The sequence below is a fragment of the Micromys minutus genome (assembly GCF_963924665.1).
Source record: "Micromys minutus genome assembly, chromosome: 6".
Lineage (NCBI taxonomy): Eukaryota > Metazoa > Chordata > Mammalia > Rodentia > Muridae > Micromys > Micromys minutus.
In genome coordinates this window covers 36043380-36070390 of record NC_137975.1, presented here as the reverse complement: position 1 = coordinate 36070390, position 27011 = coordinate 36043380, and positions in this window count along the sequence as shown.

Genomic DNA, 27011 nt, shown 5'->3' with positions numbered 1-27011 from the left:
ATTGTTAAACTAATTTTCACTAAAAATTAATTGGAAACGTATTTAGAGCCAATAAATGAACTAAAGCAGTTCAGTTTTGGCAAGAGTAAAGAATTCTATTATTTTAATAAATCTTAAGTCTTCATACATGTGGAACACAGGGGCACACATTAAACTATCTAGGCACTGTAAGAACACACTGGTGAGAAACAAGGGCTCCTAATGAACTCCCATGGGAGTGAGGCATGTAATGGTATTGTGCACATCAAACATTTTAAACAGAGTTAAATGGGTTAAAGTGTATCAAGAATCTTCTTTACTTTTTCTAGCTCTAACAGGAGTTACTATGATAACTTGCTGCTGGAGAATTCCTGCATAGAATTCAACACTACATAAAACAACAAACTGAAATATTTAGTTTTCTTTATTGTAAAGTTTAAAATCAACAATCAGTATTGTATATCGATAAGCAATGTTCAACAAAATGTTTTAATGATTCTCATTCTGTAACATCTATTATTTCCTTCTGACAATCCTGATTTTCACATCTATTCCCCTGGTGTTTGTTTTCAAATACATATATACACACGTGTGTGTGTGTGTGTGTGTGTGTGTGTGTGTGTGTGTGTGTGTGTGTGTGTGCATGTGTACATACATGTAAGTTTCTCCTGTCTACGTTTAAATATAAGTTTTTGAGTTAAGTGTTTGGGTAACCTCATTCAATTGTATTTTTTTCATTTGGATATAGTCACTTCACTGTTCATTTAACATCTTATTATTTTTTTTCACAAGAATAAACAGGTTGCTCAGATCAGGAAAAAATATTACCAGGTGTATTTTTCCTTTTTTTTAACTGAACAACTTTATTTAAAAAAAAAACAAAGATAAATGTACATATTTTAAAAGCATTTTTGCATAACAGTATATGAATACATTTTTGTCAGTACTTCACTTTTTAAAAGGTTTGATAGTATGCCTTAAAATTTTGTTCAATACACAATAACTTTCATGAGAATTACATTGATAGTAATATTGTTGACCATAATCTACTCAGCCACAAAATATCAAAACTGCTGGAAAGACCTATATTACTTAGGGAAAACCACTCACCTAATTGAAATTTGAACAACATTTCTGGAATTCCATCTACTTCATCCTTGACTTTCTGGGACAAGGCTATGCTCATACATCCCTTGAAAAAATTGTACCCCTGTCCTTCACTGGTAAAAAAAAGTTAAATACTATGAAGGCCACAGATTGCCCTTAGATCTTATATATGTGGATGTAAAACACTTGAGTAGAAGTACATAGTCACAGATTTCAATGGTACTAAACCTTAATGAGAGAGAAGTAAATCCAGGAAACAAAAGATGACCACATCCTGTCTTAATCTGGTGTAATAGAGTGTTATTTATTTATTTATTTACTATGATAGTTAACATAACCCTAATGATACCAGTGTCCTGGTAGAGATTGATTGATTTCCTTAATCCTGTGAAGTTATGTAGCTGCACATGGATGATCAAGTCTTGGGCTTCCTTCTCATACTAATCATATTAATACCATTTTAAAATCTAAATTATCAGAATCTATAGCATATGATTTTGTTAGTTTTGAAACATTTTTCTTAGAATAGGAAAGATTGTACAGACCACCATCCTACTCTATTCATTTCTTTGTAAATTAGATAAACCTACGAAAAGACTGATTTAGTTTCAGTGCTCAAACCACTGGCAGCTTGAACATTGCCTTATTCCCAAGTCTCTCTGTTGCTTTTGACATGGAACAGCAGAGCATGCAGTCACTACTGCACAGGCACTTCTTTTATTTCATTTTACTTACATTTCAAATGTTGTCTCCCTTTCCAGTTTCACACACACACAAAGCTCCCATCTCCTCACCCTCCCCTTTACTACCTAAAAGAGTGCAACCCTACCTAGCCACCTGCTCAGGCCTTATTGTTTTAGCATTCCTCTATCTTGGGTTTCAAGCCTCCACAGGACCAAGGCCCTCCCCTCCCATTGATGCCAGATAAGGTAAACTCAAGACCAAAAAAAAAAAAAAAAAAAAAAAAAAAAAAAGAAGAAGAAGAAGCAGAGACTAGAGGAAAGGCCATCAAAAGAACACCCCACCATGGGATTCATTTCATCAGCACACACCAAATATTGTTAGTGTTGCAGATGCCAAGAAGTGCTTGGTGATAGGAGCCTGGTATACCTGTCCTCTGAGAGGCTTTTCCGGCATATGACTAATACAGATGCAGATATCCAGAGACACACTCTAGAGTGAGTCCAGTGGCCACAATGGAAGAATTAAGTTAAGGACTGAGAAAGCTCAAGGGGGTTGCAACCCCATAGGTAGAACTATATCAAATAATTGGACCACCCAGAGCTTCCAGGGAATCAAACCACCAATCCAAGAGTATACATGGAGTGGTCCATGGTTCCTGCTACATTTGTAGCAGATGATTGCCTTATGTGGCATAGGCACTTCTTTTTACTTTCTTAAAAATATTACATTGGATAGTCTTTGTATTTACATTTCAAATGTTATCTCCTTTACCACACTCCCATTCTCCTCCTCACTTGCTCCTATGAAGGTGATTTCTTCCCCTATCACCCTCTACACCTCAGTGCCTTGGCATTCCCCTAAACTGGGAAAACACACCTTCACTGGAATAAAGACATCTTCACTATTGATGCCAGACAATGCTATCTTCTGCTAATTACACAACTAGAGATATGGGACTCTTTATGTGTCCATATTGGTTTGTATTTTAGTTCATAGGAGTTCTAGAGGGTTTGGTTGGTTGATAATTTTGTTCTTCCCATAAGGTTGCAAATCCTTTTAACTCCTTCAGTCTTTTCTCTTGCTCTTTCATCTGGGTCCCCATGCTCAGGCTGATGGATAGCAGCAAGCATCCTCAACTGTATCTGTATGACTCTGTCAGAGTCTCTGATAAAGCACCCATATCTGGTTCCTTCCATTAAGCACTTCCATTAAGCACTATCAGCAATAATATTTGGGCTTGATGGCTGCATATGGGGTGGATCCGCAGGTGAGTCAGTCTCTGAATGATCTTTTCTTTAATATTCACTTTTCTATATGACCTTGTATTTTGTCCCTTGAGTGTTTTCTTCTCTTTTTAAAGAAGGACTGAGGAATCTACATTCTGACTTTCCTTATTTTTGAGCTTCATAAGGTCTGAATTGTTTTTTTTTTGGGGGGGGGGGGTATTCAGAGATTTTGGGGGCATGCCATGTGTGCTCTTCAGTGACTCGGTTACCTCACTCAGGATGATAGTTTCTTTTTCTATCCATTTACCTAAGAATTTCATGAAGTCATTGTTTCTAATACCTGAGTAGTACTTCACTATGTAAATGTAACTCAATTTCTGTGTCCATTCCTCTGTTAAAGGACATCTGGGTTCTTTACAGCTTCTGTCTCTTATAGATAAGGCTGCTATGAGCATGGTGAAGCATGTGTCCTTGGTAGATGTTGGAGCAACTCTTGACTATATGCTCAGGAATGGAATAGCTTGGTCTTCAGGTGTACTGTGTCCAATTTTCTGAGGAACTGGCAGACTGATTTCTAGAGTACCAGGTTGAAATCCCACCAACAATGGAGGAATGACCCTCTTTCTCCATATCCTCTCCAATATACAGACTATAAAAGAAATATCTGTCATAACCTTGGACATGCTGTATACAAAATTCAGGGTTTTCAGTACAGTTCATAGTTGAAGGCATTCTGTATAAATTTTATAAAAGGGAGTGAGGCAACCCAGCCCCTCAATTTTTCTCATTCTCATGTGTTTCTAGGCTGTAAGTGCCTTTTCAATCACAACTGCTTCCCATCATGATGTCCTGAGTTACCTATTGCACATAAAAACCAGACACAACAGACTACAGATCTGGACCTCCACAACTAAAAACCCAGTTATGTTTCAGGTATTTGATATTGTAATAAAGAGCTTACATACACAAAGATTTGTTTTATGTCTACATATTCCAATTGTAATAAGATCATTTTTAACTTTATTTATCAGGATTACTTAAATGATTACTATATAATAAAATTACCTTCGTCAAAGTATATACTTGGTTATAGTTTTATATATATATATATATATATATATATATATATAGTATAACTTATATAACTATGGTCAATACAGTAGAAAATATATTTCCAAAATGAAGCAGAGATTCAGTTATTTTGAATAGTTTATACAAAGTGGTTTTTCTATTTCAAAGATGGAAAAATTTTTGAAAAGAGTTCTATTGATTATTGTCTATTTGCAAATTATATATTTGCCCTGAAAAGGAAAGTAAATTCAAAATCCTACATCTAAGACTGAAGCTATTTGAAATTAATAGTTTTGGAGAAAGGAAATATCAGTATCGTCTGATGAAATGTCACACTAGCTATATTAAATTTTAGCCAGGGAAGACATCATGACAAGAAAAGGTTGGCTAACAACACCATGGTCTTACTGTTGTTCTATAGAGTAACCGAAAGCAATTGGATTAGCCTGTAATTTCTGAGTGTCTGTGGCACATCACTGGACAACTGCATTAGAGACATAACCAGTAAATGACACTGGTAGTTTTCTAGGAGAGGTAATGTTGTGCCATTATAAAGTAATTCCATTCAAACTGTTTTTATATGTGAATATGCTTATATTTTAGAAAAGTTCTGTAATAGTAGTATATATTTTTACATTTTAGAAATTCTTTATGCTTTTGGGTAGTTTGAATGAACTATTTACCCAATTTCAGGCATTTGAATATACAACAATAAAAATTTAAAAAAAAATTGAGTTAGAAAAATAGTTTCTGTGTTAAGAGTCCTCTTTGGTCTTGCAAAGGATCTAGCTTAGGAGTCTGTTACATTCATGGTGACTTAGAACAGATTAAGAACAAGTTTCAGAACTAATAAGATAGCCTCGTGGCAATTTTTGGTATTTAAAAATCATTATGTTTAATCTTTACACACCAAGAAACCTTTGACTATTTCCATGTCACATGTTATTTTACATGTAATTTATGCTCATTGTAACTAGTAAGATTTCAATGCATACAATCAAACATTTAAAGAAATCAAGTACTGACAAAAATATATCCATATAGATTTATGCCAAATGCTTTAAAAAATTGTACATGTATCTCTGTTTCTTTAAATAAAATTGGAAGAAAAAAAAAAACTAAGTTCCATGAATCTGACACAATCCTCAGACCTCTGTGAACGACAGGTAAATCCCATATTGCACAAATATATGTTTAGACAAACACTCCTATAGGTATAAGTATTACTCTTAGAGTAATTAAGAATTAATAATCATAGAGATTTAAAAGAAATCTAAATCATATGTTTTGAAAAATAGTTTTTTTTTTAAATTGAACAACTTTATTTTAAAAAACAAAGTTAAATGTAGAGATTTTAAGCATTTTTGCATAAAAGTATACAAATACATTTTTCAGTACTTGATTTCTTTAAAGGTTTGAGAGTATGCATTAAAATCTTACTAGTTACAATGAGCATAAAGTACATGTAAAACAGAATGTAACCTAAAAATAGTCAAAGTTTTCTTGGAGTGTAAAGATTAAGCATAATGGTTTTTTTTTTTTTTTCTTTTTTTATTTTCTTAAACTTCATATATAGTCTGTGAGTTGTTTCTGGAGTGTTTAGATTTTTGGGGTTAGTATCCAATTATCAGTGACTACATATTATGCCTGTTCTTTTGTTACTGGGTTACCTCTCTCCGAATGCTATTCTCTAGATGCATCCATTTTCTTAAGAATTTCAAAAAGTCATTGTTTCTGATAGCTGAGCAGTACTCCATTGTGTAAATATACCACAATTTTTGTATCCATTCATCTTCTGAAGGACATCTGGGTTCTTTCCAGCTTCTGGCTGTTATGCATAGGGCTGCTTTGAACATTGTGATGCATGTATCTTTCTTGTATGTTGGAGCAACTCTGGGGTATATGTCCAGAAGTAGAATAACTGGGTCTTCAGGTAGAACCATGTCCTATTTTCTGAGGAACCACCAGACTGATTTCCAGAGTGGTTGTATCAGTTTACAACCCCACCAGCAGTGGAGAAGTGTTTCTTTCTCCACATCCTCTCCAGCATCTACTGTCATCTGAATTTTTGATCTTAGCCATTTTGACTTGTGTGAGGTGAAATCTCAGGGTGGTTTTGATTTGCATTTTCCTGATGGCTAATGATGTTGAGCACTTCCTTAGCTACTTCTCAGCCATTCAATATTCCACAATTGAGAACTTTTTGTTTAGCTCTGTACCCCATTTTTAATAGTGTTGTTTGATTCTCTGGTGTCTAACTTCTTGAGTTCTTTGTATACCTTGGACAATAGACCTCTATCTGATGTGGGGTTGGTAAATATCTTTTCCCAATCTGTTGGCTGCCATTTTGGTTTTCTGACAGTGTTCTTAGCCTTACAGAAACTTTGCAATCTCATTAAGTCCAATTTGTTAATCTTTGACCTTAGAGATTGAGACATTGGTGTTTTGTTCAGAAAATTTTTTCCTGTGCCTATGTGTTCAAAGGTTTTCCCTACTTTCTCATCTAATAGTTTCAGTGTATCTAGTTTAATGTGGAGATCTTTGATCCACTTACACTTGAGCTTTGTACAAGGAGATAAGAAAGGGTCTATTTTCATTCTTCTGCATGCTGACTGCCAGTTGGACCAATAACATTTGTTGAAGAGGCTGTTCTTTTTCTTTTGGATGTTTACAGCTACTTTGTTAAAAATCAAGTGACCATATATATGAGGGCTCATTTCTGGATCTTCTAGTACATGCCTATCTCTGTACCAGTACCATGAAGTTTTTAGCACAATTGTCTTGTAATAAAGCTTTAGGTCAGGGATAGTCATTCCCACTAATAAGCTGACTTTAAAATTGGTTTAAAACTCATTTACATTTTGTTGAAATATGAGCCTAGAGGACAATGAATCACACCATCTCATGAATAAATTAAAAGATTTTGAACTATATCTGGGATATATGAAGAAAATAATTAAAGTAGATTGCAGAATACTTCTTCTTTTCTTTTTAAGATTATAATTATTTTATTTATATGAGTACATTATTGCCATCTTCAGACACCAGAAGAGGGCACCAGACCTCATTACAGATGGTTGTGAGCCATCACGAATGAACCATGAGAATATATCACATTGAGTCACAATATTGTCTAAGGATAGACATATATATTAGAAACTAATAGCAAACAATTTATTGATACTTTCCTTTCATAAAAAATAACCTCATATGATATCCTAAAAATTCTGAAAACTAATGTTTAGAATTTTTTTAATTACAGTGAATTGCTTGGGGCCTATAGATAGTTAATGTGACCATATAAAACTATAAAATCTAAACTTATTCCAATCCATGTTTTTTGTATATGAAACACTGAATCATTCTTAAATATGTTAGACAGACTTTCCAAATAATCAAATAAATTAAACAATAAATACATACAAACCAAAGAGCAGTCTCAGCAGTTTTGTTTCATTTTACTCTTGTTGGATATATTTTATTTACATTTCAAATTTTAACCCCTTTCTCAGTTTCCCCTCCATTAATCCCCTATCACATCCCCTTCCCCTTGATTCTGTAAGGGTGCCCCATACCCTCCAATTCTTCTACTTTTCTGCCCTGACATTTCCCTACACTGGGGAATAGAGCCTTGGCAGGATGAAGGGATTCTCTTCTCGTTATGCCCAGCAAGACCATCCTCTGCAACATATTCAGCTGGAGCCATCCATTTCTATTCCTTGGATAGTGGTTTAGTCCCTGGGAGCTCTCGTTGATTCGTATTTTTGTTCTTAGGGGGTTACAAATCCCTTCAGCTTCTTTAATACTTTCTCTAATTCCTCCACTGGAGACCCCATACTCTGTTCAACAGTTGGCTGTGAGCATCTGCTTCTGTATTTGTTATTCTCTGGCAGAGGCTCTCAGGAGACAGTTATATCAGGCTCTTGTCATTATGTACTTTTTGGCATCAGAATATTGTCTGGGTTTGATGGAAGTACATGTACTAGATCTCCAGGTGGGACAGGCAGCCTCTGGATGACCTTTGCTTCAGTCTCTGCTTCAAACTTTGTCTCTGTAATTCATCCTGTGAATATATTTTTCCTACATCTAGTAAGGACTAAAGCATCTGTATTTTGCCCTTGCTTCTTCTTGAGTTTAATGTGGTCTTTAAATTGTATTTTGGGTAATTCGGGATTTTGGGCTATTTCCCACTTATTGGTGAGTGCATACCATATGTGTATTTTTCTGATTGGGTTACCTCACTCAGGGTGTTTTCTAGTTCTGTCCATTTGACCTGAAATTTCATGGAGTCATTGTTTTCAATAGCTGAGTAGTACACCATTATGTAAATGTTCCACATAATTGTATCCATTCCCCTGTTGAAGGACATATGGGTTCTTTCCAGCTTCTTGCTCTCATAAATAAGGCAGCTATGAACAAAGTGGAGCGTGTGTCCTAATTATATGTTGAAGCATCTTATTTTTAGTTATTTTAGATATGTTATATCTACCCACTTTGTCAAAGTTATTTTTCAGGTTTAAGGGTCATCTGGTAGACTTTTTGGGGTAATACACACACACACACACACACACACACACATATGTGTATGTGTGTGTGTATGTGTGTGTATTATATATATGCATTATATCATCAGCAAATAGTTAATTATATATATATATATATATATACACACATATATATTTACAATTTATATCCCTTGACATCCTTATGTTGTCTAATTACTCTAGGTAGAAATCTGAGTATTGTATTGAATTAATAGGTATAGAGTTGGCAAACTTGTCTAGTCCCTGGTTTTAGTGAAATTGCTTCAAGTTTCTCTTTATTTAATTTGATGTTGGCTCTTGGTTTGCTATACATTGGCATGCATCTTGAATTTCTGATCTAAGACTTTTAACATGAAGGGATATTTTACACTGTCAATGTCTTTTTCAACATCTAATCACATGGTCATGGGATTTTGTTTTTCTTTTAATTTGTTTACCTATTGTATTACATTGATGGATTTCTGCATATTTATACACCCCTACATCCCTGGGATGAAACCTACATGATTAAAATGAATGATCATTTTGATATGTTCTTGAGTTTGGTTTGTGAAAATTTTATTGAGTATTTATGCATTGATATACATAAATAAATTTGTTCAAAAGTTCTTTTATTTGTTGGTCTTTATGTAGTTTTGATATCAGAGTAATTATGGCTTCATAGAATGGATTAAGTAGTGTTTCTTTTGTCTTTATTTTATGGCACAATTTCTTTGAAGGTCTGATAGATAGAATTCCATAGTAGGGCCTGGGCTTTATTTTTTTTTTTCTTTTTGGTTGGGATATTTTAATGACTACTTGTATTTCCTTAAGGGTTTTGGGGACTGTTAAATAGATTATTTCATCCCGATTCACATTCGGTACCTGATATCTGTCTAGTAAATCACCCATTTTATCTGCAATTTTTACTCTTGTTAATTATAGACTTTTTTAGTAGTATCTCAAGATTTCTTTTAATTTCTTCATCTTTCTTATATCTCTTTTCATTTCTGATTTTGTTTAATTTGGTTACTGTCTTCATGGACTTTAGTTACTTTGGCAAAGCGTTTACCTATCTTTAATTGATTTTTCTCAAAGAACTAGCTCTTATTTTTGTTGTTTGGTTTTTTGTTTTGTTTTGCTTTTGGCTTTTTTGTTTGTCTTTTGATAGTTTCCTTTGCTTCTAATTGGTTGACTTCAACCCTGAGTTTGGATATTTCCTGCTATCTACTCATCTTTTGTTTGTTTGATGCTTTTGACCTAGATCTTTCAGATTTGTCATTAATTTGGTAGCGTAGGATCTTTCCAATTTATTGTAAAGTGCTATAAATTTTCCTCTTAGCACTGCTTTCATTATATCCTATACATTTGGTTATGCTGGGCCTTCATTTTTTTAATATTAGAAACTATTTAATTTCCTTTTTTTTATTCGCTGAATAGTTATTATTGAGTAGAGACTGGTAGGCTTTCTTCTTTCTTTTCTTTTTTTATTTTTCATGTTATTAGAGACAAATCTTAGTCTATGGTGGTCTGATAAAATGCAGGTGGTTATTTCAATCTTCTTGTATCTGTTGAAGATTGTATTGTGACCAATTATATGGTAATTTTTGGAGCAGATATTATGAGGTGCTGAGAACAAGGGTATATTCTTTTGTTTTAGGCTAAAATATTCTGTAGATATATGTTAAAACCATTTGTTTAATAACCTCTATTAGTTTCACTGTTTCTCAATTTAATTTCTTTTTCCACGATCTGTCAATCAGTGAGAGTAGGGTGCTGAAGTCTGCCATTATAATTTTGTGAGGTACAATGTGTGTTTTCAGTTTAAGTAACATTTTGTTTGCAAATGTTAATACCCTTGCAATTTTGTCATATATGAGCTATCATCATGGTGCATTTTTCTTTTGATGAATATGAAGTGTCCTTTCCCATCTGTTTTGATAATTTTGGTTAAAAGTCTATTTTACTGAATATTAGAATGGTGACTCCAGCTTGTTTCTTGGAACCATTTGCTTCAAAAACATTTTTCCACACTTTACTCAGAGGTAGTGTCTGCTTTTATCACTGCGGTGTCTTTTCTATATGCAAGAAAATGCATTCTTATGTTCAAATATCCAGGTTTTTTCCCATTGTGCCCCAAATTTTTTGGATGTTTAGATGCTTTTTGTACTCTGTATGTTCTTTGACAGTTGTGTCAATATCTCTGTGCCTGAGTTTCTCTTCTATCTCTTGTATTCTGTTTGCGATGCTTGTCTCTATAGCTCCTGCTAGAATTTTAATCTCCAGTGTTGCCTCTCTTGTGATCCTGAACAATTTTGCTCAATCCTTCACCTGTTTGGTTGTGTTTTGCTGTATTTTTGGGGGGGTATGTATATGTTTTCTCTTTAAGAGTTTATACCTGTTCAACTCTGGTCTCCAGTATTTTTAAGAGGGTAATTTATATTCCCCATAAAGTCCTCTATCATTATAATGAGATGAGATTATAGGTCAGATTCTTGCTTTTTAGGTGTGTTAGGGTAGGTTTGCTGTGGTGGTTGACTTGTGTTCTGATGGTGTCAAGTGGCATTGGTTTCTGTTGCTTATGTTTTTGTAGTCGTCTCTCACCTTCTGGATATCTCTGGTGTTAACTGGCCTCTTTGTCTCTGACTAGAGCTTGTTTCTACTGTGAGCCTTGTTATGATGGATTTCATCCAGTCAGGCTGTCTCTGGTGGTGAACAGTGGATTGACAGGGAATAGGAGCAGTTGTGTTCTAGAAGGAAGTTGTGTCTCTGGTCTGGCATCTTCTGGACCCTGCGTGGGTCCCAGTTATGACAGGTATTGGGTTGGCCGGGTGTGTGTCATCTATAAACCTGGTTATGATGGACCCACTGGGAGTCAAGCTAGGTCTAGGAGTGAGATGGTGTCTAGAACTTCCAATCTGTCCCAGGCAGATTTGCAGGCCCAGCTTAATATAATTAAACATTATATAACTTATTATTGAAGTATATAATAGAATAATTTTCAATGTAATTAAAATTATTTTTTCTTATATTAAATGATTGGACCCAAGTATGAAAATATTTTGTAATATATACATTCCACAAATTATGTACAATTTCATTTAGGTAAATTTGCTACTTTAAACATTATTTGTATATCTAGAGCAAGAAAGGAATTTTCACATTCACAGACTTCATTTATTCCTTGACTAATTAGTCTAATCCTTTATGCAAGCTCTAGGATTCTGCATCAAAGCATAGATCAAAGCTATGTGGAGAATGTATTACATATTCTTAATTTAGCAAGCTGAACCCATGAAACAACATTGTACTAAGCAAATAGTTTCATTAGTTTGAGAACAAAACATGTCAGTCCTGAAGATAAAAAAAAAATGTATGTTTTGATAATTTTTTAAATTACATTTCAGTGACATTTTTCAAAGAATACTTATTAATGCCAACATGAAAAACGAGGTAAAAGGATAACTTACTTGATTTCCTTCTTTTTGATTTTTGAAAATTAACAGACTTTACATTTGAAATACCTTAAAATTATAATTAAATAAAAAATATATAAAGTTCCTATGTGCTATTTCAGTTTCCCATCTACCAACATCTCATTTTATAGTGACAACTTCGTAGCTTACCAATAATTGATTTTTAAAGATTTGTGAACAAACATTAATACATCATTAACAGTGAATTTTTATAGTTTTGGGTTAGGACTTACCTTCATACACCACATCCTATGGTATAAGATGTGAGTCTAGAGCAAACATTGCATCACTAAAGAATTATACATAATAGCAGCATTACTCTTCATGATACTGCATAGCCCTCCATACATCTCTCTCAAACCTACTATTATTTTATTATTGTTTCGTGATGATATATGATAATGTATATCAAATTTTTTTGATTTTTGTTTTTTTTTTTTGAACAACTTTATTTTATAAAACAAAGATAATTGTACAAATTTTAAGCATTATTACATTAAAGTATACTAATACATTTATGTCAGTGCTTGGATTTTGTTTTCAAAGATTTGATAGAGTACATTAAGGTCTTACTGGTTACAATGAGCATAAAGTACATGTAAAACAGGATGTAACCCGGAATTAGTCAAAGTTTGTTTAGTGTGTAAGGATTGAAAATAATGTTTTTTTCCTTTTTCTTTTCATTTATCTTTTCTTGAACTTCACACAGTCTGTGAGATGTTTCTGGGAAGTTCAGAGCTTTCTGATGTTAGTATCCCATTATCAGTGACTGCATATTATATCTGTTCTTTTGTGACTGGGTTATCTCACTCAGGATGATATTCTACAGATGCATCATTTTCTTAAGAATTTGGTTAAGTCATTGTTTCTGATAGCTGAGTAGTACTCTATTATATAAATGTACCAAAATTTTTGTATCCATTCATCTACTGAAGGACATCTGGGTTCATTCCACCTTCTGGGTATTATAAATAGAGCTGCAATGAACATTGTGGTGCATGTGTCTTTGTTGCATATTGGCCTGTCTCAGGGGTATATGCACAGAAGTGGAATAACTTGATCTTCAGGTAGTATTATGTCCAATTTACTGAGAAATGGCCAGACTGATTTCCAGAGTGGTTGTATCAGTTTACAACCGCACCAACCATGAAGAATTGTTCCTCTTTCTCCATATCCTTGCCAGCATCTGCTGTCATCTGAGATTTGGATCTTGGCCAATCTGACTGGTGTGAGGTGGAAATTCAGGGTTGTTTTGATTTGCATTTCCCTGATGGCTAAGGATGTTAAGCACTTTCTTAGATGTTTCTCAGCCGTTCAATATTCCTCAATTGAGAACTTTTTGTTTAGCTCTGTACCCAATTTTTAATAGGGTTATTTGATTCTCTGGTGTTTTGTTGTTTGAATCCTTTGTGTAACTTAGATATAAGGCCTTTATCTGATATGGGGTTTAAAGATCATTTTACACTCTGTTGGCTGCCCTTTTGTTTTCTTGACAGTGTCCTTGGCCTTACAGAAATTTTGCAATCTATTAAGTCCCATTTGTTAATCTTTGACTTTGGAGCACAGAAATTGGTGTTCTGCTCAGAAAATTTTCTCCTGTGCCTATGTGTTTTAAGGTTTTTGCTATATTCTCATTCAATAGTTTCAGTGTACCTGGTTTAATGTGGAGATCTTTGATTCACTTGCACTTGAGCTATGAACAAGGAGATAAGAAAGGGTCTATTTTCATTTTTCCGCATGCTGTGTGCCATTTGGACCAACACCATTTTTTGAATAAGCTGTCATTTTTCCCCTTAATGGTTACAGCTCCTTCGTCAAAAATCAAGTGACCATATATGTGAGGGCTCATTGATGGATGTACTATTCTATTCCATTGATCCAAGTGCCTATTTCTGTACCAGTACCATGCAGTTTTTAGCACAATTGCCTTGTAATATAGATTGAGGCCAGGGATAATGATTCCGCAGATGGTTTCTTGTGGTAGAGGATAGATTTAGCTATTCTAGGTCTTCTGTTATTCGAGATGAAATTGCACATTCATCTTTCCAACTCAATGAAGAATTGTGTTGGTATTTTGATAGGGATTGCATTGAATCTGTAGATTGCTTTATGTAAGATGGCCATTTTTAAAATATTGATCCTTTTAATCCATGAGCATGGGCGATCTTTCCATTTTCTGAGATCTTCGTAGATTTCCTTCTTTAGAGGTTTGAAGTTCTTGTCATAAAGGTCTTTCACTTGCTTATTTAGAGTCACACAAGGTAGATCATAGTTTTTGTGACCTTTGTGATGGGTTACTTCTCCCTAATTTCTTTTTCCACATGTTTTACTTTTGAGTATAGAAAGACTACTGATTTGTTTGAGTTAATTTTATATCCAGCCACTTTGATAAACTTGTTTATCAGATGTAGGAATTCTCTGGCAGAATTGGTGGGTTCACCTATGTACACTATCATGTCATCTGAAAATAGTGATGTTTTTATTTCTTCCTTTCCAATTTGTATCCCTTTGATTTCCCTTTGCTGTCCAATTGCTCTGGTCAGGATTTCCAGTACTATGTTGAATAGGTAGGGGGAGAGTGGGCAGTCTTGTCAAGTTCCTGATTTTAGTGGGATTGCTTCAAGTTTCCCACTGTTAAGTTTTATGTTGGCTGTTCGTTTGCTTTATATTGCTTTCATTATATATAGGTATGGTCATTGGATTCCTGTTCTTTCCAAGACATTTAACATGAAGGGGTGTTGAATTTTTCAAATGCTTACTCAGCATCTAGTGAGATGACCATGTGGTTTTTTCTTTGAGTTTGTTTATATGGTAGATTACATTGATGGATTTCTGTATATTAAAACATCCCTGTCTTCCAGGGATGAAGCCTGGTTGATCATGGTGATTGATCATTTTAATGTGTTCTTGGATGTGGTTTGCAAAAATTTTGGTGAGTATTTTTGCATCAATGTTCATAAGTGAGATTGGTCTGAAGTTCTCTTTCCTTGTAGGGTCTTTGTGTGGTTTAGGAACAAAGGTTATTGTAGCCTCAAAAAATGAGTTAGGTTCATCTGAATTCAGTTCCATCTGAATCTATTTTGTGGCATAGTTTGGAGAGTATTGGTGTTAGGTCGTGAATAAATGTTTGATAAAATTCTGCACTGAACCCATCTGGACTTTGGCTTCTTTTGGTTGGGAGGCTTTTGATGACTGTTTCTATTTTGTTAGGTATTATAGGATATTAGATGGTTTACCTGGCCGGTTTAACTTTAGAGTCGGATATCTGTTTATGAATTTATCCATTTTTTTCCAGATTTTCCAGCCTTGTGGATTATAGGCTTTATAGTAAGATAATTTTTGGAATTTCCTCAGTTTCAGTAATTATGCCTCCACATTCATTTCTGATTTTGTTAATTTGGATACTCTCTCTTTGCCCTCTAGTTAGTCTGGCTATGGTTTTATCAATCTTGTTAATTTTCTCAAAGAACCAGCCCTTGGCTTTGTTGATTCTTTGAATGGTTGGTTTTTTTTTTTTTTTTTTTTTTTTTTTTTTTTTTTTTTTTTTTTTTTTTTTTTTTTTTAGGTCTATTTCTGCCCTAAATTTTATTATTTCTTGCAGTCTACTCCTCTTGGGTGTATCTGCTTCCTTTTTTTTTATAGCTTTCAACTGTGCTATCAGGTTGCTAGTGTATACTTTCTCCAGTTTCTTTTTGGGAGTACTCAAAGCTGTGAATTTTCCTCTCAGTACTGCTCTTATTGCATCTCATATGTTTGGGTATGTTGTATTTTCATTTTCATTGAATTCTAGAAAATCCTTAATTTCTTTATTTATGGTTGATTCTACTATTGTTTTATAGAGTATTGTTTAGATTCCATGTGTATATGGGCCTTTCGTTGTCTTCGTTGTTGTTAAAGAACAGCATTAGACCATGGTGATCGAAAAGGATGCATGGGAGTATTTCAATCTTCTTATATCGACTGTGGCTTGTTTTGTGACCAATTAAGTCGTTAATTTTGAGAAGGTGCTGTGAGGTGCTGAGAAGAAGGTGTATTCTTTTGTTTTAGCATGATATGTTCTGCAGATATCTATTAATTCCCATTGGTTCATAACCTCTGCTAGTTTTACAGTGTCCTTGTTCAGTGTGTTTCCATGATCTGTCCATTGGTGAGAGTCGGGAATAAGGTCTCCCACTATTATTGTATGGGGTCAAATGTAATTTTTGAGTTTTAGTAGGATTTTTTTATGAATATGGGTGCTTTTTTATTTGGAGCATATATGTTTTAGACTGAGAGTTCCTCCTGAAAGATTTCCCTTGTAATGAGAACAAAGTGTACTTTTTTATCTTTTTTGATAACTTTTGGTTGAAATTTACTTTATTCAATATTAGAATGGCCACTCCAGCCTGCTTCTTGGTTCTGTTTGCTTGGAAGTTTTTTTGCCAACCTTTTACTCTGAGATAGTGTCTGTCTTTGTCTCTGATATGAGTTTCTTGTATGCAGCAAAATGCTGGATTTTGTTTATGTATCCAGTCTGATAGCCTATGTCTTTTTAAAAGGGAGTTGATTCCATTTATGTTAACAGATATCGAGGAATAGTGGTTGCTGTTTCCTGCTATTTTTGCTTTTGTAGGTTGAATTGTGCCTGTGTGTCTTTGTACTTTTGGTTTTCTTTCTTAGGAGTGTTCTTGTTTTTATTAGGATGTAGTTCCCCTCATTGTATTTGGTTTTCCACCTATAATTCATTGTAGTGCTGTGTTTTGGGTCAGATATGGTGTAAATTTAGTTTTGTCTTGGAATATCTTTGTCTCTCCATCAATGGTGATTGAGAGTTTTGCTGGGTATAGCAGCTTGGGCTGGCACTTGTTCTTTCTTAGGGTCTGCATGATACCTGTCCAGGCTCTTCTAGCTTCCATAGTCTCTGTTGAGAAAATGGGTCTGATTCTGATTGGTCTACCTTCATAAGGTACATAACAGTTTCCCTTACTGCCTTAGTATTCTTTCTTTGCTTTGGTCACTTGGTGTTTTGGCTATTATGTGTTGGGAGGAATTTCGTTTTTGGTCCAACCCATTTGGAGTTTTCTAGGCTTCTTTTATGTTCGTCGTCATCTCATTCTTAACGGTAGGGCAGTTTTCTTCTATGATTTTATTTAAGATATTTACTGTGCCATTTTGTTGATATTCGTCGCCCTCTTCTTTTCCTATTATCCTTAGATTTGCTCTTCTCATTGTGTCCTGGATCTCCTGGACATTTTTGGTTAGGAACTTTTTAGTTTTTGCATCTTCTCTGACTGTTTTGTCTATGTTTTCAATGTTGTCTTCGGTCCCCAAGATTCCCTCTTCCATATCTTGTATACTGTTGGAAATGCTTGCATCTGTGACTCCTGATTTCTTTTTTAGGATTTCTACTTTTTGGGTTGTCTCTTTTAGTGTTTTCTTTATTATGTCCATTTTTGTTTCAAATTCCTTCTTATATTCCTTCATCTTTTTGGTTCTGTTTTCCTCTAATTCTTTGAGTTCTTTGAGTGTTTTTCTTGTTTCTTCTTTAAAAGCTTCTAATTCTTTGTGCTTTTCCTCCCATTCGTTTTTAAGGATCTCTATCATCATCTTGAGGTAGGATTTCGGGTCTGAGTCTTCTTTTTCTGGAGTCTTTGGCTTTCAGCTGTTTGCTGTGATTGGAGAGCTGTGTTCTAGTATTGCCAGGTTGTCTTGGTTTCCCTGTTGTATATTATTTTGCTTTTCTCTTTCCTTCTTTTTGTCTGTGATTGGTTCTTGCCTTTCTCTTGTTTCTAGCCTATGTTAACATGATGTTATGGAGTTATGTGTACAAGTGTCTCACACACAAAAAAAAAAAATGTTCCAGTATATCAGAATAAACTCTCAATGATAAAGGAAATTTTAATTTTTAGTTATGAGGGATTAGTTAATAGTACTGCAATGTAACAATAACTAGATACTCCTTCAAATGTGTGTCTTTGTTTCTTTCCTTTTTTGTTGTTTTAAAACACTGGGATCACTGGTTTTATTGTTTCCTTTTTACAAACTCAGATTTCTTTTCTCATACAATATGATCTGAATACCATTTTCCCTCTCTACTCCTTCCAGTCCCTTCCCACCTCCTCTTTCATGTAGATCCACCCCATTTCTATATCTCATTAGAAAAGAAATTAACTCTAAAAGTTAATAACTATTGTTATTGCTTTCTTCTCCATCCCAAGAGCAACTGAGGCATCCTCACCCAGCCCTTCAGGTTATTAGCCTTCTTGAGTTCTGAAGATTGTATCCTGGGTATTCTGTATTTCTTTGGCTAATATCCACTTATTAGTGAGTATCACACCATGCATACTCTTTTGTGTCTGAGTTATCTCACTCAAAATGATATTTTTTAGTTCCATCCATTTGCCTGAAAAACTCAATTTGCACTCATTCTTAAAAATGAGTAGTGTTCCATTATGCAATTGAACCACATTTTCTGTATCTATTCTTCTGTCATGCAATATCTAGGTTGTTCCCAGCTTCTGTCTGTCACAAATAAGACTGCTATGAACATAGTGGAACACATAGTCCAGTGGCATTGCGGAGCATGTTTTGGCTACATGCCAAGAGTGGCATTGCTAGATCTTCAGGTAACACTATTTCCAATTTTCTGAGAAAACTCCATATTGATTTTTAGAGTGGTTGAACCAGTTTTCAGTCTCACCAACAATGGAGGAGTGTTCCTCCTTTTCCCACATCCTTGCTAACCTGTGCTGTCACCAGAGATTTGGCTTTTTCAAAATTTTCCTCTGATGTGAATTCTCTTTAGTTCTATACCTCAGCTTTTGATTGGGTTTATTTGGTGTTGTTTTTGTGCTTAGCTTCTTGTGTTTTCTATATATTTTGGATACTAGTTCTTATTGGTTGTGGTGTTAGTGAAGTTTTTTTTTCCCCCCAGTTTGTAGGATCCCAATTAGTCCTATTGACTAAGTCCTTTTCTTTACAGATGCTTTACAGTTTCATGGGGCCATATTTTTAAATTATTTAACATAGAGAGTGAGCCACCTAAGTTCTGCTTCTGAAATTCCTTTCTGTGTCAATGAGCTCAAGGCTTTTTCCCACTTTCTCTTCTACTGGATCTTATGTATCTTTATTATTATTATTTTGAAGTCCTTAATCCACTTGGACTTGAGCTTGGTACAAGGTGACAAATATGGATCTATTTTCATTTTTCTATATACAGACTGCCAGTTAGACTAGGACTGTTTACAAAAGATGTTTTGTTTTTCCCAATGTATATTTTGTCAAAGTACTCTTTGTCAAAGATAAAGTGTCCATAAGTGTATGTTTATGTTTTTGGGTCTTCAGATTAATTCCATTTATCCATGTGTCTGTTACTGTACCAATACCATGCTGTTGTGATCACTATTGTTTGGTAGTATAGCTTGAGGTCAGGGATAATGATTTTCTCAGAAGTTTGTTTATTGTTAAGAATTTTTTCACTATTCTATATGGGGTATTTTTTTTCAGATAAAATTGAGAATTATTTTTCATGTCTTTGAACAATTGTGTTCAAATTTTGATGGGACTTGCATTGAATCTGTAGATTGCTTTTCATAGGATGTCTATTTTAATGATGTTAATTCTACCAATTCAAGAGCCTGGGAGATCTTTTTCTTCTAGGTGGGAGGGGGGATAAGGAGAGGAATAGGGTAACATGATCAGGTATTGAGGTGTGAAGAAAACCAATTCTGAAGGCCTGAAGGCCATCAGAAAGAATCTTAACAGGTAACTTTGGAAGGTAGGAGGTGGAGGAACTCTCTAGAATATACCAGAGACCTGGGAAGTGAGAGACTCTTAGACTTCAAAGTGTGGGGACCTTAGATTAAATATCCCACAGTGGGGAGAGAAAACTTACAGAGTCTACCTGTAGTAGAAAGATAGAGATAGGCCATTTTGGAGTGGTGGGGTTACCTTCCCACAATCAAAACTCTGACCCAGAATTGGTCCTGCCCTCTCAAAAAAAAAAAAAAAAAAAAAAAAAAAAAAAAAAAAAAAAAAAAAAAACCAGCAGTGAGAAAAAATGATGAAGAAGAGACTGAGAAAAAGGACGTCCAGTAAGTGGCTCAAAGTAGGACACATCTCAAGCGGAGTCTTTAAACTTGACACTATTACTGATTCTATGATATACTTATGGAGAGTAGTGTTGCATGACTGCCCTCTGAGAGGCCAAAAAAGTAGCTTAAGAAGACAGAAACAAATACTTACACCCAACTAAGGGATAGAAGTTGCTGACCCCTTTAGTTGAATTAGGATAAAGGTGGAAGAACCTGAAGAGGAGGGCAACCTCATAGGAGGACAAGCAGTCTCAACTAACCTGGACTCCCAAGATATCTCATGCACTGAGCTACGAACCAGATAGCATATACCACCTAATATGAGGCCCCGAACACATATACAGCAGAATACTGCATGCTCTGGCCCTAGTGATAGAAGAATCTCCTAACCCTTGAGTGACTTGAGGCCCCAGGGAGTGGGGATGTCTTGTGGGATGGAGACATCTTTTTGAAGATAGGAGAGATAGTATGTGATCAGGAACAGTAAGAGGGTAGACCTGGTGGAGGATATTTACTGAGCAGTAAAGAAACAAATAAATAATAACAATAATAATAACTAAACATAACAAAGTAAAATATAATACAGAAAACACAAAAAAAAAAAATACCACGATATTGAAGGCTTATAAGTCAAGCCTTACAATATTATGAAAATGAAAATAGCCTAAGAGAAGGCTAATGAATCAGAAATATACTTCTTCCCATTTGGTCATTCCAAAGAAGTATTAACTTGAAAGCAATAGTATAAATGCAGATGACCAGGCGAGAAAGTCTGCAGGTCATGAGACAGCAGCTTCAGTCTCAGTCTCAATGAGCTCATGTGAGCAGGGTTCCATTGTTTTAGAGGTATTTGTTCTCCTTATGTGCTTTGTCCCCTCTGTCTTCCACACTTTTTCTCTGTTGATTTCCTTTGAATTCCCTGAGTTCTGTGTGGAGGTATTTGGTTGATGAATACCTTTCATTCAGAGCCTTTGTTTACAAGATCTCTCACCCAGTTTTCTATCCCAATCCACCTCCAAAGGCTATTTTATTTTCTACTGTAAGTGAGATTCTAGAATCTTCCCTTGAGTCCTCTTGTTATATAGTTTCTTTAGTTCTCTTGATTGTAGTGTGTGTAAACTATATTTTATGGCTTATACCCACTAATAAATGAGTAATTACATGCATGTCCTTTTGGGTCTGAATTTCCTCACTTAGGATGATATTTTATACTTTCATTTATTTGCATGCGAAGTTCATGTTGTCCTTGTTTTTTTTGTTTGTTTGTTTGTTTGTTTTGTGTTTCAACTTTATTTTAAAAAAACAGAGATACATGTACATACTTTTAAAAGCATTTTTGAAAAAAAACATTATGAATATACTTTTGTCAGTACTTGATTTTTTAAAGGTTTGCATTGAAATCTTACTAGTTACAATGAGCAAAAAGTACAGTTAAAACAATATGTAACTTGGAAATAGTCAAAGTTTTCTTGGTGTGTAAAGACTCAACATAATGATTTTTAAATACCAAGATTTGCTATAAGGCTACAAGGCCACATTCTTAGCTCTTGAATGATTGATGATTTAAGGTCTAGGTGTACCCCACTCTGATAGGGTGCTAAACACTTCTTTTTCTAAGAAAGACTGAGGTTTCCACTTTTTGGCCTTTCTTTCTTTCTTTCTTTCTTTTTTTTTTTTTTTCTTTTTCTTTCTTTTTTTTTTTTTTTTTTTTTTTTTTTTTGAGCTTCATATGATCTGTGAGTTGTTTCTTGGGTATTCAGAGCTTTCTGGGGCTAGTATCCAAATATCAGTGACTGAGTTACCTCATTCAGAATATTATTCTCTAGATCTACCCATTTGCCTAGGGATTTCATAAAGTCATTGTTTCTGATAGCTAAGTATTGAATTCTAATAGCTGAGTATCCCATTGTATAAATGAGCCACATTTTCTTCTTTTTTTCTTTTTTCTTGGATATTTAATTTATTTACATTTCAAATGCTATCCTCTTTCTTTGTTTCCTCTCCTAAAACCCCCTATCCCATTCCCCCTTCTGCAGCTTCTATGTGGGTGCTCCTGCAACCACCCACCCACCCACTTCTCTCTTCCCCCCTCTGGCACTCCCATACACTGGGACATCAAGCCTTCATAGGACCAAGTGTCTTTTCTCCCACTGATGCCAGACAAGGCCATCCTCTGTGACATATGCAGCTGGAACTGTGGGTTTTTCATGTGTACTTTTTGGCTGGTGGTTTAGTCCTTGGAAGTTCTGTGTTGAATGATTGGTTGGTATTGTTGTTCTTCCTATAGGGTTCCAATCCCCTTCAGTTTCTTCAGTTCTTTATCTACATTGTCCATTGGGGTCCTAAATTCCTGTCCAATGCTTAGCTGCAAGCATCCTCCTCTGTATTTCTCAGGCTCTGGCACAGTCTTTCAGGAGACTGCTTTATCAGGCTCTTATCAGCAAGCACTTCTTGGCATCTGCAATAGTGTCTGGATTTGTTGTCTACATGGGAAGGATCTCCAGGTGGGGCACTCTCTGGATAGCCTATTCTTCAGTCTCTGCTCCACACTTTGTCCCTGTATTTGCTTTAGACAGGAGCATTTCTGGGTTAAATATTTGGAGATGTGTGGGTAGATCTTGCCTAACATCTGTATTGTCCCTCCCAGTTGTTGAGCATTTTAGCTAATCTCTTCCCCTTTGGGTCATGGAAGCCTCTTTCTTTCCTGGCATTTGGGAGGTGTTGAGAGCTACCCACATTTCCCCATTCCCATTGCTACATACTTCTGTTCAAATTTATTACCTTCTGTATATTATCCCTGAATCCTCCCAGACCTCATCCTGACCCCCTATCACTACCTATTTCTTTCTCCTAAATCCCTCTAAACCTTTAACTCTCATGAGCATTTTGATCCCCATTCAAAGAAGCCCTGAAACATCCACACATTTTTTTTCCTTGAGGTTCATATAGTCTGTGAGGTATATCTTGGGTGTTCATAACTTTGGGCTAATAGCCTCTTATCAGTGAGTGCATACATGTGTGTTCTTTTGTGAAGGGATTACCTCACTCAGCACGATATTTTCTAGTTCCATCCATTTGCCTAAGAATTTCATAAAGTCATTATTTTTAATAGCTGATTACTACTCCATTGTGTAAATGTACCACATTTTCTGTATCTATTCCTCCATTGAAGGTCTTCTGGTTTCTTTTTAGATTCTACCAATTATTAATAAGGCTGCTATGAGCATAGTGGAGCTTGTGTTCTTGTTATAAATTGGAGCATCTTTTGGGTATATGTTCAGGAGTGGTATATCTGGATCCTTTATCCATTCTTCAGCTGACAGAAATCTGAGATGTTCCTAGTTTCCATTGAGAATAAAGCTGTGATGAACATAGTGGAGAAAGTTGTTTGGGAATTGTAGAACATACTTAGCTATAAACTCAGGAGTGGTTTTGCTAGGTCTTGAGGAAGAACTACTTCTAATCTTATTAGAATAGGGGTGGAAAAAAGGTATTGGCAATTGGGTATAAAAGGCCAGGAGAGTGAATGGAAATTAAAAGCTGAAGGTGTGTATTTCTAGAAAAATCTGGAAACCTGGGCTGTGTTGGCTTCTAAGAATCTATGAGGGTTACTATTTGAGACTTTTAGCAAAAACATATTTGGAGCCTAAATTGGTAATCACTAAACCACCCAAAAAACTTTGACCCAAAGGCATTGCCTAAAGTAGTACAGGGACAAAGATAGAGCACAGAGTGCAGGAATCTCTAACCAGTAAAGAAGCTCAACTTGAGACCCATCTGATGTAGAAGCACCAATCCCTGATACTAGAAATAATAATGTTTTTCTTGCTGATGGGAGTCTAGCATAACTGTGCTCTGAGAAGCTCCACGCAGAAGCTGACTGAAAATGATGCAGATACCCATGGACAAACAGTTCAAGCTTGGGGACTTTTGTGTGAGAGTTGATGGAAGGATTGAAGAACATAAATGGGATAGAAACTCCACATGGACAACAACAGCATCAACTCACCTGTACCCTTGAGGGCTCTCAGAAGCTAAACTATCAACCAAAGAGTGAGTGTGTGCTGAATATAGCATTTTCTCAGCACATAAGTAGCAGAAGAACACTTTGGTTCTGATGCAGGTCCCCCAGCAATTGGAGCAGCTGCTGTCTTGACACTGCTGCCTGTCTCTGAATCCTTATCCTTTAACTGGGCTGCTTTGCCTGGACTCAGTGGAGAATTTGTGACTAGTTCTTCTGTGAGTTGATGTGCCAGCATTCTTAGGCACCCAGGTAGGTGGTTCCCCTTATCAGAGGAGACAGGAGATGGGAGCAGGAATATGTGAGAAAGGGACTAGAAGGAGAAGAAGCTATGGTTGGTATATAAACTGAATAAATAGCTAAATGGAAATAAAACAAAAAGCAATAAAACAAGGCCTATCTCTCTATATCTGTAATGTCTCTGTGTTGGCCTCTGCCATTCATCTTAATCACTGCAGGAAGAAGCATCATTGATGATGATTAAATAATTTGATTTATGCGTATAGCAGAATATTATGAGTCATTTTATTTTTAATTATTTGTAAATACTGGTCTTATTTGTTTAAATCTAGGTCATTGTGCTACTGGGTATCTTGTTTTTAGTCAACCAAATCACAAATCATGTCTGCACTGGTTTTCTTATCATTGTGTGGGCCTTAAATTCAGTGAGATGTAGTTTTGTTAGTCCCACAAAATATTTGCCAGTATTTCTGTATAATAATTTGCATGCAGTATAGATTGTAGATCAAAGGTTTTATGGTCAGGTTTGTGTTTGTAACCCAATCCTGATACTCCTAGCTTCATCTGAGATCAAGAACTAGCCAGTTGGACTTCTGTCATCTTCATTAAGTGTAGACTGCAATCGCATCCTCTTCATATGCCCAGGAAGTTTCTATTGCATAGGTCTCCTTATTGTTTCTGAAATGACCTTCAATGCCAGCTGAATCTCTCCACCTTTTTCTCCTTCAATCTCTTCTTCTCTGCCCTTCCTACCTTTGTACTCCCTTCCTTTCCCCCAACCCCTAACGCTAGCTCCAGTATACCCATAAAATTTATTTTATTTTGCCCTTCAACTAAGATGCATGTATCCCTTTCAGTCCTATCTTTTCTGCCTACGCTCTCTGTGTCTTTTAGTTTTCTTATCATTTGTCTAACATTCAGATATAAGCAAATATATGTCATATTTATTCATTTTGTGATCTGGGTTATTTCACTCAGGATGAGTATTTCCATTCTGTTCATTTGTTTAACATTTTCATGATATTTTTAAAGAGAAGAACAATAATCTGTTGTGTTAATGTACCACATAGTCTTTATTCATTCTATTGAGAAGAATCTAGGTTGTTTCTCTTTTCTGGATATTATGAACAATGCAGCAATGAACACAGATTAGCAAGTGTCTTTGTAGAAAGATGATTCACACTTTTGGTATATGTCCAAGAGTGGGATTGATAGTACCTGTGGTAAATCAATTTCCATATTGGTTGTACAAGTTAGCACTTTCACTAGTAACACAGAAATGCTCTCCTTATTCTACATTCCCATCATCATGAGCTGTCATTTGTATTATTAATCTTAGCTATTCGGAAGTTTAAGGTTGGATCTCAATTTAGTGTGGATTTGCATTTTTCAGACAGCTAAGTATGTTGTAGATTTCATCATGCACTCCTTAAGAGAGCACAAGTGCCAGCCAAAGCTGCTATACCCAGCAAAACTATCAATCACCATCGATGGAGAGACAAAGATATTTCAAGACAAATCAAAATTCACACAATATCTGACCACAAACCCAGCACTAAAACGAATTATAGGTGGAAAACCCAATAAAATGAGGGAAAATACAGCCTAGTAAGAACAAGAAAACTCCTAAACAAGAAAACTAAAAGAAGAAAAAAAACACAGACACAACTCAACCCAAAAAAGCAATAATGGCAGAAAACAGAAACAACTATTCCTTGATATCTATTAACATAAATGGTCTCAACTCCCCAATAAAGAGACATAGACTATCAGACTGGATACATAAACAAAATCCAGCCTTTTGCTGCATACAGGAAACTCATCTCAGAGACAGAGACAAACATTATCTCATAGTAAAAGGGTGGGGAAAAAACTTCCAAGCAAACAGCTCCAAGAAGCAAGCTGGAGTGGCTATTCTAATATCGAATAAAGTAAATTTCCAACCAAAAGTTATCAAAAAAGATAAAGAAGGACACTTTACTCATTACCGGGGAAATCTGTCAGGAGGAACTCTCAATTCTTAACATATATGCTCCAAATAAAAAATCACCCAAATTCATAAAAGAAACTCTACTAAAGCTCAAAAAATACATTTCACCCCACACAATAATAGTGGGAGACTTTAACACCCCACTCTCACCAATGGACAGATCAGGGAAACAGAAACTGAACAAGGACACTGCAAAACTAGCAGAGACTTTGAACCAACAAGAATTAATAGATATATACAGAACATACTATCCTAAAGTAAAAGAATACACCTTCTTCTCACCACCCCATGGCACCTTCGCGAAAATTGACCACATAATTGGACACAGAACGAGCCTTCATCGATATAAGAAGATTGAAATACTCCCATGCATCCTCTCAGATCACCACGGTCTACGGCTGGTCTTTAACAACAACAAAGACAACAAAATGCCCACATACACATGGAAACTAAACAACGCTCTGTTAAAGGATAGCAGGGTCAAAGAAGAAATAAAGAAAGACTGGACAGCTTTTAATGGGATTGCTTCAAGTTTCTCACCGGTTAGTTTCATGATGGCTACTCTTTTGCTGTATATTGCTTTTATTATTTTTTCATATGAGTCTTGAATTCCTAATCTTTC